Source organism: Grampus griseus (genome assembly GCF_964374135.1).
Source record: "Grampus griseus genome assembly, chromosome: 6".
NCBI classification, from domain to species: domain Eukaryota; kingdom Metazoa; phylum Chordata; class Mammalia; order Artiodactyla; family Delphinidae; genus Grampus; species Grampus griseus.
In genome coordinates, this window is record NC_139000.1 from 73,540,560 (window position 1) to 73,554,211 (window position 13,652).

Genomic DNA, 13,652 nt, shown 5'->3' on the forward strand with positions numbered 1-13,652 from the left:
CCACATCTCCCAAATGACTCATCTCCAAGCACCATCACAGGGATCAGGGCTTCAACATATGACTTTGGGGGGACATGAGTCAGTAAATTGCACTGGGAAAAAACCCAAAACATTTACTTGTGTGTTTATGTTGGATAGGGAATCTGGAATACTGGTTGAATACAGGGAGAAAGGAAAACCTTTCAAAAACGGTACTGAATGTTTGGTGGATCCATGATGTCACAAAGTAAAAAAAGTATGATGGATCAGGTGTGCATATGTGTTCAAAGTAATTATTAAATGGTTTGAAAAAGAGGGCAGAACTCTTCATTGGAGAAATGTTAGAAAAACAAGCTACATTTTATGAGGTACTCCACTCTAGTGGGTAACAACAGGCTGCCAAACTCATCAGATCTAAGCCTTGATCTTGACGTTACCATTCTGTGTGAACAGGTCATTTAACTATTTCCTAAATATGAGATTCCTCTCTTTTGCTGCTAGGTTTCCCTGCCCGGCAACCTACAGCTGTTCTTAGGTCTTAGAGATATTCCATAAAAGTATACATTCTTCATTGCCAGGGGGAGCCTTTGTCCTGAATCTCTGCTACTTTGGCTTTGGAATGCTGAATTTTTAACAACCATGTATCCAATTTCTGACTCAATGTCTGCACCTGGAAGCATTGTAGGAATCTCTAAACATATCCAACAGTGACTTCTTGGTACCCAGTCTCACCCCACTTATTCTTCATGAAGAATTTCAGCAATTTGATTTTCCCAGTTGGTCAAGTAAAAACTTTTAAATAAATTTTTGCTCCTCTCTTCTCTCACAGTCTATATCCTGGCAGCTGTGACTTCAGAATCTATCTAGAATTCAACCACTTATTTTTGCCACTTCCATCTTCATCCAAGCTATCAACATCTTCCACGTGGATTACAGCTGAATATCCTTCTTATGGTTCCTCTTGTTTCCAACCCCTGCTTGCCTACAGTGTGCTCCTCATGCCAGAAAAAAAAACACACATATTTTAAATGCCTGTCTTAATGCAAGTGAATCAATTTAGTATAGCTTATTCTATTAACACCTCTACATATGGGCTAATAAACTGAAGAACTGAGTTAAAGCCTATTTGTGACTCTTTCTATGAAGGCTTATTGAATAGTATAGAAATAGCTGATTATGTTCTGGAATTAAAGTGAACAAAATACAAAAGAAAAAATAATGTACATATATATATACACACACATACATACACGCATATATACAGCTGAACCTTGAACAACTCAGGGGTTAGGGATGCCGATCCCAGCACAGTGGAATATCCAAAAATAACTTCACAGTTGACCCTCCACATCTGTTGATGCAACCAACTGCAGATCAAGTGGTAATGTAGTACCTATTTACTGAAAAAAATCTGCATGTAAATGGACCCATGCTGTTCAAACCCGTTTGCTCAAGGGTCAACTGAATATGTATACATACATATATACATACACACACACACATATACACACACACACATATATACACACACATATATACACACATTTATATACACATATATATGTGTATATATGTAAAAAGTAACAGACAATACCCATCAGTTCCTAAGGATCTTGGCAAATTAAGATGAAGCTGTAAAACCTTTATCTACTAAAAGATGAGAAATTAAGTTGATGTATCCAATTCCACGCTGCTGGTGTAAGTCATGTGCAAAGGGTCTGTAAACTCCTGCTCAGGTCAGGGGCTTAGGCATGATATGCTGAGGGAGAAGAGAGAAACTGCATTCTGTGAACAGAGGTTGAGAGTCCTCAGCCAAACACACAGACTTTTCATTACAGACCCAGGACCAGCAGGGACAGTCAGACTCCTAAAGGCAGTTCCCAACTGACAAACAGGTGATGCTCCAGTAGTTCATTTTAAAATTGATTGTGTGGAACTCACAGCATTTTCTCCCATAAAAAGTGTTATAAATGGTGGTAGGGTGGGTCCCATGGCCAAACACATAAAAGCTTATTTAGCCCATAATGAAGTTGAAACTCAGCACATTTGCTGCAGAAAAATAATTCTCTTGCAACTAGTAATGAAACAAAACAGAAAAGCCTATAAACTTGAATAAAAAGAAGAGTGGCTTATTTCTCTCGAGTGCTACTGCTTACAGAGGCATAGTTTTAATTAAAGGAGGATGAGGGAGGGGATGGAAGTGTTGATGTAGGGTCTACAGTGGACTGCTGAACACTCTTGAGAGTGGCTTTGGTTATTGTCTTATTTCACTTTGAAGCATAAGGCATTGGTTTTCCTTGATATAGCTATATCTACTTGTAGCATTGCTTTTGTGTTTATAAGTCAGGATGTGCATCAATTTTTTTTTAATTCTTAAAACAGAGAATGGGAGACAAAGGTAATAGTAAATAAGAATATGCTCATAAGGCAACCTGAAGAAAGTTAAGAAAAGTGAAAAAGAGATGGAAGTATAGATGTGTGTATGCATGAGGAAACAGGGGTCAAGTAGAGTTAAGCTGAGAAGAAAAGGTCATATTTTGTGTGTACTCTGTACTTGGAAGGGAATAAAAGAGAACAGTGAAGAAGTGATCTTCGGTCATAAAATTCCACGAAGAGGTAACTTTGGACAGCCTTGTGGCTGTCTGGAATAAGACAGGGAAGAGAAAATGTGTTTGATCAAACATTATATATGCAGGGACATGTTTGTTGGGAATCTGGTGTTTACCAGTAAGCCCTTTTTTTTTTTTTTTAAAATAAATTTATTTTTGGCTGCGTTGGGTCTTCGTTGCTGCACGCGGGCTTTCTCTGGTTGTGGTGAGCGGGGGCTTCTCTTGTTGCAGAGCACAGGCTCTAGGTACGTGGGCTTCAGTAGTTGTGGCACGTGTGCTCAGTAGTTGTTGTGCGTGGGCTCTAGAGCTCAGGCTCAGTAGTTGTGGTACACGGGCTTAGCTGCTCCATGATTGTATAATACAATAGTGTTATTTGCTAATAAAGCACTTGAGCTTAGCAGAAAAATTAACGTGGGATTTTAATTATCCTTACATTTTCTTTAACTCTTCTAGTATATGTTATTCTTGCTATGATTAAAGGTGTCAAAAACTCAGTCCTTTTTGTGATTCCCAGCCGCTAACCACAGCAGAACCTGAAGCCATTAGGACTGTGCAGTTATTTTAGATGTGCTGAGTAAAGCACTAAAAAACCTTCCATTTTGTTTTTGGTTGAATAATCTAATGTTTAAAAATTAATGCCTTCAAATTTCACTATTAATGTAGTTTTATCAGTGCTTAATGTAGCTAAGAATGCTATCGGCTGTTTATTTGGAGGGACTGGGAAGGGGCACGCCACAAGACCATCAATAGCCGTGCAGTTTCTGCAGCCAGCTTGCCCAGGTGCTGATGGGTTTTCTTCCACTAACTCTTAACCTTTAGGTGCCTCAACCTTCTTACCTGTAAAAGGAGGTTAACGTGAGCCTTACACAAGTGAATCCAGGTAAGAAATGTACACAACTGCCTGGCACATCCCGAGCACTCAGTAAATATTAGCTATTATAATTCTTATTAAGCAAACATTTTGATTAACAGTTCCCATATCTGCCAGAAAGATTTTAGTCTTGAGGAAATAGGAGTATATTTAATGTTAAAGTACAGCAAGCATATATTGATTTTTCTTGTATATTTTAGAAGGCATCTAGGGTATTATAGCATTTCAAAGTCATTTTCACTGACAACCAGATGCCAGTTCTTATTACGTTTTTTGAAGAATACCTATTTTAGTATCACAAAACTTGTGAAAAGTTTAAAGTTCAAGTGTTTCGATTTAATTTGAAAAACTTTTGTTAAGAGATGTTCTGTATATCACTTAAGATCCTGTTCTCAGGAAAGCCTTGTCTGACCACCAGCCATGACAGATCAGGGGTTCCTTCTATGTGCTCTCATAGCACTAGTTCCCTAGCATTGATCACACTGTCTCTTTCCTCACCTGCCTCTCCAGGTCTGTACAGACAAATACAAATTGGATATTCCCATTTGTGATGCATGGAGACCTCAAGTTCAACATGTCTAAAACATGTATCTCCCAACTCAAACCTCCTCAAAGTCCATATTTCCTACTGAATGTATTCCCTAGTGAATGGCAGCATTTGCTCCCAAACCTATCATACTAGGTACTTTACTAACCCTTACTCTTCAAACCAGACATCCAGTGAATCATCCAGTCTGGCATTTCTCCCTCACTGTCTCTTTGATCTTTTACTTCTCTCCAATCAGCACTCTCTACCTTATTAATAATGACTGCTACTAAGATTGACATCATCTCCCCTGAGTTGCTAAGGACTTGCCTTCTGCTGCCTAATGCATTTCCCTCATGGTACCACCAGTCTTTCTGAAAAACAAATCTGATAATGCTTTAAAAATCCAACGATGGCTTCCCACTATCACAGACCAAAATTCAAGCCAATTAACTTAAGACACAAGGTTATATGTGGCCTGTTCCCTCCTTTTACATCTAGCCTTATCTCACGTTGGTGTTCTCATTTGTGAAATGGGATTGCAGTTAGTGTCACACGGGGTGCTGGCAGGTACATGAAGGGCCCTCATTAATTGCTAGCTATTATAATTTACCTCCTAGAAGAGCTACACTTTTGCCAGGCTGAATTTCACACAGACTCAGTGTCCCCACTGCTGAAATCTAGCATGCATTAATATGCAATGTTCTTCCATCTTCAATTTAGTGCTTGCAACTATCGCACTTATATCCTGATAGAGATATTGTTTTTTTGGCATCCTTGATTGCTCAAGTGGATAAGACCATGCTTGCCCCTTGAACTACTCTTTGTGTAACGTAAAACACAATGGCACACACACACAAAAGTGTCCATTAACTATGTGTGGATTAGACTGATTAAACAATTTTATCCATGGCAGATAACTATGAAAGTTATATAATGGTTTCTTCAAACGTTCATTCTGTGATATAACACAGATATAACAGATATATAAAGAACAGATATAACACAGTGGCAAAACTAGTATTAGAGCCCTGGACATAGGGTTCTTCATTCCTTATTCATTCATTCATTTATTATAAGTGCATTATATGCTAGATAGTTTCTGTTTTCACAATCCATTTAGGGAGACACATTAAAAAATAATTGCAGCATGGTTTAGTTAAAAATAGTGAGGTAAGTATAAGGTACCACGAGGACATATGAAAGGGTCCTGTCTATCTGATGGAGTCAAGAAAGGCTTCATGGAGAAACTGGTGCTTGAAGTAGGTCGTAAAAGACAAGTAATAACCAGTTCAGCAGGCAAAGAATAAGAGAGCTTGGAATGAGAGGCAGAGGAAAATGCACAAGATATTTCATATCATAAGGTAGGTAGTATTGCAGCAGGAGAAGCAATAAAAAATTAAAAATAGAAGCAAACAAAGTCAAGTTTATTGATGGCCTCTTTTTAGGGGGCACCATCACTTCCTTCTTCCTGAATTGTGGCTGGCACATAAAATAACAAGTGCTACTCTCTTGGAGGTATTGGAGAATATCTCTTTTAAGCTAACTCTCTTTGTAACTAAGCCTTGCCTAATCCTTTATCGGACTGATGAGAGGGGAAGATTCTGGGATCCACTGGCCCGTATTTCTTTTTGGGGCAGGGTTAACGTGTTGAGTGATGCAACCTACCTCTTCTCAAGCGTTAGCACACTGAATAATTGTTTTCTGCTTTCTTATCTTGAGGTGATAGGTGGGGGCCCAGAGGTTGGGTGAGAGCAGGGTTTCTCAGCTCAGTAACTGGATGATTCAGGGATGAGGTGGCGATTCTGATCATAAATATTAATAGAAACCATTTCCTTCGATATAGATTTTTTGGGGGGTGGAGGGGAGGGGGGAAGCTTATATTTAGAACCTGAATTTTACGTCTGTGTCTCAGTTAGGTCAGAACCCACAGGGAATCGTCTGAGTCATTCTGAAAAGGTTTTCAACAGTTTTATTGGTGTTATCAAGCAAGTGTGGACATTTACCTTTCACAGGTGGGCAGCAATTGTAGGGGAGTCCTACAGAAGACACTGTCTACAATTTACAGTTTAAAAAATTCAATAGGCAACAGTTAGTGACACATCTAACTCCTTCCAGGGAAAACCACATAAACTTTAAAAGAACTATATAGCATTGCCTGAACTTCACATGGATCACCGGAGGGCAAATAAAGCTATAAAGAAAGGTAAAATTATACTTTCAATTTACCTACAGTAAAAATATTTCAAAGTACACTTGGGAAGTTGCGTATACTGCATTATAAGCACAATTTTGGTAGAAGGAACAGGATTAGACCAGCTAATTTCTCTGATGGGGCTCTGAAATCCTTTTATTATATTCTACACAAGGATTTATTGTAAAAGGACTCGAAAGATACAAAGATAACCTGGTTATGATTTTGTCCCATCAAGAAACAGAAAATGAGAGTCTACCATAGGGCATCTTGGATTGGGTGAAAGGCATTGCATGATCTCTTAATAGTATTAGTATCATTAATGGAATATGTACTTGAAAAGACATTTTTCTTGTGAAAGAGATTTACAAATCTTACAGTCAGCTAGAAAAAGGATGTAAGCACATTTTAAAGATCATAATTGAAAAAGAAAATATGCTATACTCCTTTAGAGAAATAAAAGGATTATACTGTTTAATCTTCTATGAGTTCAATATATATAGTTCAATCCAGAGGGACTCCTGTGGGGATTTAATTAACGATATTTTGTGGCTCCAATTAGAACGAGATTCTTAACCTTTCTAATGTGCTGACCTACCTTTACAGGGAACAAAAATTATACCACAGGCATACAAAGTAATTATATTAACATTAATGCTACCAAGGAATGTGAGCAACTTTTTCTTATTGGGAAATACTCCAAAAGGTCAGTAGGTCTGATAAACTTTCCATTCTTAAACATAGTAAACAATTTCCTGACACGACAAATATATCCAAAATACCTTGTTCCAGTAATACCAACATCACCCTCAGGGGATGAGACATTGCTAATGCCTCAAGTAAGACAGGAACAAGGCATTTATCATAAACTCCAATAGAAATTCCAATTACAGTCCCCACTTAAGTCATGCCTGATGGAAAACTCTAAGAAGGGACACTAAGGGGTTCTATTTATAAAAAATGATGATCTACTCTTCAGTTGGTACAAATTACCTAATAAGTATATCATGTCTAGGTTGAAGAACAAATGTTTTACCAAGTGAAATAAACCAGACACAAAAGGACAAATGTATGATTTCACTTATATGAGTGGAATACTGGAATACTCAAATTCATAGGGACAGAAAGTAGAATGCTGGTTACCAGAGGCTGTAGAGAGGGTAGAGTGGGAGTTGTTTGATGGGTAAAGAGTTTCAGTTTGGGAAGATGAAAGAGTTCTGGAGATGGATAAGTGGTGATGGCTGTACAACATTGTGAATGTACTTAATACTACTAAACTGTGCACATAAAATTGAGTAAAATTGTAAATTTTATATGTATTCTACCACAATTAAAAAAAAAAAAACTTTAACTGGATCCCTAATTTGTAAGATAGGATACTTTCTCAAGCCATCTGAAGGTCACTTTCTAAATTCTCTATCCCACTACAATCACCAATCAACCAGAACACAGTGACCCCAGTAGAGCCTGTCTTGTTTAAACCCCACTCTGGAGTCATCACGTTTGTTTTTCAGTGTTTTCTAAATTTGTATCTATATTCTTGAAAAAATTTTATTGAGTTCCTGCTATGTGCTGGGCATTGCTTTAACTTCTGTATGCAATAGGAAACCAAACAGTTAAGGAAAAAACTACTGTCCTTATGGAGCTAACATTCTCCATCTCCAGAAACATGTTAATATTTATTCAAATACTGTGAGCATTAGTGTCATAAAACAAAATCTCAGTCAAGTAACAGTGGATCAGCAGGGCACATGCTACTAAGTAACTTGTTCTTATAGTTTTTTTTGAATTTACTAAACTGACCAAAATTCTTGGCCCTATGTGGTCTTTTCTTAAGAAAGATATTGAAATTAGCTCATGTGTGTCAAATATTTTCAGACTGGGTGCTTCTTAAACCCTGATGTACTAATCATAATGAATCATTTTGTCAGTTGTTTCTTATTATAAGTATTTATTCTGGAAAGCCTAAAATAATGGATCAAACATAAGTCTTATCAAACCGAAATCGTTGGCATTGGCCAAAAACACTAAAGCTATGTACATCTTTGAAAATTAAAATTGACTGTCTTCCTTTATTATGTGAACTTAAGAAAGGGACATATCAAAATAAATAATTAAGAAGACTTTTGAAAATCAAGGAGATGTAGAAAATAATCCAGGAGTGAGTGTGCCCTGGGAATATGGCATTTGCATTCTTCAGATGTTCCAGGACAAAGTATGTTGTTAGAATATCGTGAGAGACCACACGCAGAATTCTGGCTTAGAAAGTCCTCTTAGCATTCCTCTAAAATAGAGGTAAGGGGATCAATTGTTTGTCCCTTAATAAAAGTAGACTACAGGTAAAAATATATATTTTTAAAATGCAAAAGGAAAGAATTTAAAGAATAAAAAAAAATGACTAAAAATGTTACAAGGGGATAGTATAGAATTTGAGACTGAACATTTTTTTTAAGATTCAAAGTATAGAAGAAGCAAGAACTATCCTAAGAAGTGAAATTCAAAATTGATATTAAAAATTATATTAAGCATATATTGATATTAAAATTGGATATTAACATTAAAATAGGATATTGATATTAAAATAAGATATTGATATTAAATAGGAGCTCTAGAGAGACAGCATGTGGGAGAAGCCCCTGAAATCAAAAGATCTTTTCCTCTAGATTTCCTCCAATATACACAATTCATGGCGGGACTCATGGTCAACCCTCTGGAGCATGCCCTGTTGTGATCAATGCATCCTTTATGATCAGTTGACTGTTTTCTTTATAGTTACTAACTCAGTCCAACAGAGGAGTTACCTTTTCTGAATTTTAAAATAGTTTTCATAGATGAATATTTCATATATGTAAGAACTGTATGAATATATATGTGTGTGTGAGAGTATGTGTGTGTGTGTGTGTGAGAGAGAGAGAGACAGAGACAGAGAGAGACAGAGAAATAAGGATAGGCTGAACTTGTATTCTTCTTCCCTTGTATCAATAGTCCATTCTCCATCCCTACCTAGGTAAGCAATATCAACAACCTAATATGCCTCTTTTCCTATTTTTATCCATACTTACATAATCCTACAGAGATATATGTATAAATATTTTTAATCATAGTTTTTGTCATTATTTGTTTCAAAAAATGGGATCATAGTGTATATATAGTTAAGCCTTGCATAAACCTCTTCCAGTAATCTCCCAGGACTCAAATTCACTCTTTCTAAGGGCTCTGTACGTTAAAATTTAAAAATAATCTGCCTACAAGACTGTGATGTGTAGCTGGGTTTGGGAAGCACAATTATGGAAACATTCCCTGATTTGGGGGCATTTTCTATTATTGGCCATTAAGAAACAATGCTACAATAAATATCCTTGTAATGGCTTTACTAATTGGTATTTTATTTCTATGGGATAAATTCCCAACAGTGAACTTGATCAAAGGGTATATGTATTTTTTATTTTAGTAGGTGCTGCTAGATTGCCTTCTGAAGAGACTTAATTAACACTTGACATTTCTTTCATCAATGTAGGAAAACAACTGTATGAGTCTGAGTAGACTCGGTTATGCTGTGGCAACTGACAATTCTGGAATTTCTGGGGGGGTAACACAAAAATGTTTATTTTCCATGCACACAAAATCACCTATGAGCCCAGGTAATTCTCCAAGCCAACTGTCCCTTATGAAGTAACTCAGACTTCTTTGAATGTTGGGCTGTCTTCTCAATAATCACCTTGAAGCCTCCATCATGTGAAATCTCATCCACAACTATGATGGCAGGTGAGAAGAGCAGAGAAGCTAACTACAATGCCAATTCACACATATCCATACTGCCCAGCGATTAGCCAGAACTAGTGACGTTGCCACATCTAACTCTGAAGGGATGAGGGGTTGCAATCTTGTGTGCCCAGCAAGAGAGAAGACCAGATATGAGTGTACAGTAGGTATCTCTGTTACAGTACCTTTCGTTCCATATCCTCTCTATAATAGGTACTTTAATCTTTTAATTTTTGCCTATCTGAGGGGTTTAAATGGTAACCTTGATAACTTAATTTACATTTCCCTAACCACTATGACTTTGAACATTTTTTCATATGCTAACTGGCATTTTCAATTTGTTCTTCTATGAATTGTCTATTCATATCTTTTGCTCGTTTTCTGGCACTAACCTCCCTCTCCAGCTTTATTTCTCGCTCTCCTGTCATAAAACCTGTAGTTACCCAAACAGATTTCTTAATTGTCTCTAAATATGTCAAGGGCTATAACATTTCTGTGCTTGTGTTTATGCTGTTAATCTTCCAGAGACTTTCCTTTTCTTCTCTCTCTTCCACATTCATCTAAGTCCCTTTCACTGTTAAAGGCCCAATGAAAGGCTCACATCCTCTCTGAAACGTTCCCATGCCCACAAGCCTTTCTTTCAACAAATTTTCTGTATCATTCTTTTGGTGCTTAGTCTATACAACCCTCACTTGCTCTTTATCATTTCACAAATATCCTGATTACCTTGGAGAACTGGGGATTTCCTGCTTTTCCCAGTAAACAACCTTGCAAAGTGAATGTCCTTCTTTATATGATAATTCTGCTCTGTTTGGTTGAAGAAATGAAACGTCAAAGTATAGATTAAAGATATACAATCTTAGAGATTGAGCCAATGTAGGGTCCCTGCGACCTGGTGAATTATTTGCTTAGCGTGTTGTGTTGCTGCCTGTAGTGTCTTCAGCATGAGAATCATTGTAATTCACACAGGAACACCAAGTTGATCAAATACTTCTCAGATATCTGCTACTCAAGAATAGGCAACACGAGGGTACTTGACGCTGAAGTGGACCATTGGTACTTTCAGACAACTATGGGGTCCTCTTATTAATATGTAATACTTTCCATGGAACTCATGTGGATTAAAATACCAATTTATCATCCAAGGTACTTTACTTTCTCCAAAGGAGCAACTACAATATTAAAAAGCTAAAGAGCAACGTATAGTATATTTATACATAGTATTTTTAAATCAATTTACCTGTCAAGTACCAAGAGAAATTATAAGTAACTCACTTTAGAGATGTGAATGATTAGGAAGGTGAGCTATAAAGCTGCTGCCCTGTGTATTAAACACTAAAAATATCATTCAAGACAGCTCATTTACGTGTTGCAATACTTTACTTGTTAAAAGGAGTGGGGATATGCTGAACAACAATGAAATCTTTTAAGTCCAAGTCCTCCAAACAACCTGATTAGTTTTCCTTCCTTGATAATAATTATTCTTGTGGCTTTAATAGCCGCTCTTCACCTTCTTAAATATTCCAAGTGCCCTTGACACAGGTCAGGGGTGAGGGAGGAGAGCAAGCTCACATCTTAAACCAAAACAAAGATATATTTGGGGTGAAAAGACGGTTTTTATTGCATGTCATTTCAATTTTGGATTATTCAATTTATTTGCTAGTAGACTGCTAATTACAACTACATCTGCACATAGATGATACAGGTTGGAAGTAAAATTGCAGACTCAAATCCAGTTGCAAACATTAATCTCTGATGCTACACTGGGTTTTCAATATATATATATATATATTTTATATCTCCAAATATGAAACCAAAATGGAATGAATGGCTGGTGCCTCCACAGTAATCAATAATCCACCCTAGCCTGTATTTCCATGTTCTTGGCGGCCATGCAAATTTGCAATAGTTATTATCACCAGCTCCTTTAAGTCACTGCATTTTGGCATGTAAAAAACTGGAATAAGTGTATCGCTCCACGGGCAATAACATGTCTGAGTCAGAGTCGTAGTTACATGCTTCTGTTCTTGCCAGATTGTGATGTATAGTAAAAGGTGACTTGGTGTTCTAATTTAACGTACCTTTTAACTTTTTACATTCTTGGTGTTATAATACATACCTACGTACTCTAAATACGTGACCTCACTGAAAAAAGGATCATATTAAATCTGCTAAGATTAATTAAACACAGATAAGAAACTTTTTCGGGTTTTAGGCTGTCACTACATGGACAGCTGATTGTGAAAGCTTTCAGTACATTTTCACAACTGCTTTAAATTTGACACTTGGACTGCATAACTGTTTGTTTTGATTGGACTTGACCTATTCATACTGGCTGCACAGTTTGTTCAAAAATGTCAACATTTTTGAGCATAAAGTTGTTATGCACTAAAATCTCAGAGAAAGAAACAGCAAACTGGGTGTTGCATTTTCCTCACTAGTGCTTCAAACTTTCTATGAACAGAGTCATTCAAGAAGAAATTCCAAACTACAGATTCACGGGCCTCACGTGAAATCTACTAAGTCAGACTCTCCGGAGTACAGCCTAAAACTTCACATTTAAAAATAACCTGCCCAGGAGGCTGTGGTGTATAGCTGGGTTTGGGAATCACAAGGCAAGCCCTTAACTCTCTTACTATTACAAATATACTACTTAAATATCCAAATAAAGATATTAAAGCAATCTAAATGTGCTAAACTAGTATCTATTGCATTAAAATTTATATTTAAAATTTTTCTTCATACTTGTTTTGTTTTCCTACCATGGCAGAGTTCATTCATTTGGAAATTTCCTGCTCTCCACTTCATTCTGCTGCCCAAGGCTCGTAATAAAAATCTGTGTTCTGATTCTAGTGGGGTATGCTCCATGGATCTGGGAGAGTTGCCAGACAATAAGAGGAAAAGGTATAGGTTGGAAGAAAAGTAAAAAAGGTGAAAGATCTTGAGTAATCAGTGAGTAAATGCACATTGCTCTAACTTTTCTCCTGATTTTTCTCATTAAGATTTCAGAAAAGGGTAGCAGATATATAATTTTAATTGTTCCAGAGAAGATGAGCCTCTTTGTAGAATCAAACTTTCTTGAGCTGAAAGGAATTGAGGGGGAATTTGGTTCAATAGCTGTAAAATTCAGCAGCCTCACACCCAGTGAATGGCCCCTTGAAGAAAGGCTCTGCACTGTGAGCATTCCAGATGCTGAACGACTCGACAGAGATTCTGAGAGGCAGCTCATAATGGAGCAAAGAAAAAACTGTCATTAGATTTCAGGCAAACCTGAATTCTTATGCATAATATACAGCACATTCTCAGTTACTTAAACTAAGTGGCTTGGGCTACTATTTCCTCTCCGTACATAACCTCCTCATATTGCTTTTCCTATCTCCTTTTCTCTGTTGGGATTGCTATTAATATTCATTTTAACATGATAGTTTCTTAATTTGAATATTAGTAACTTTAAGTTTTAGAGCTATAAAGGGAAAATGAGAAGTAATTTGATCACAGAAAAAGAGGAAAAAAGCAAAAGGGAAAAAAAACAAACAATAATTTTTAAAAGTAACAGATATCAAGTAAAACAAATTGTATCAATCTGTACAACAGATGAAAGAACTGACTTTTCCCATTAAAAGGTAGAGATCATCAGGTAAACAGGTGAAATATAAAAGAAAACTCAGTTAGAACTTATTTAAATTACACATTTAAAAGAAATGTGAAATA